This window comes from Brassica oleracea, chromosome C5, assembly GCF_000695525.1.
Source record: "Brassica oleracea var. oleracea cultivar TO1000 chromosome C5, BOL, whole genome shotgun sequence".
Taxonomy (NCBI): domain Eukaryota; kingdom Viridiplantae; phylum Streptophyta; class Magnoliopsida; order Brassicales; family Brassicaceae; genus Brassica; species Brassica oleracea.
In genome coordinates, this window is record NC_027752.1 from 22,654,030 (window position 1) to 22,654,280 (window position 251).

Consider the following 251-nt stretch of genomic DNA (forward strand, 5'->3'; position numbering starts at 1 on the left):
AAATTCAGAAAATGGATATCCCTCGAAAAACCGCGGACGATCCAAGACGCCCTCCACAAGGCGACGGACTACATCATGATCGAGGAAGAAACAAAAATCTAATCGCAGAAGCATAAGTCGGCGAGATCGCCCTCGAAAGATGTAAACCCGAAAACAAGGAAGAAGAACCCTCGTAACGACAAATATGTCCATCACGAAGGGGAAGAACTCCAAGGAGCGCATAATTACGCGATCGGCTCAGACCAGGGCCG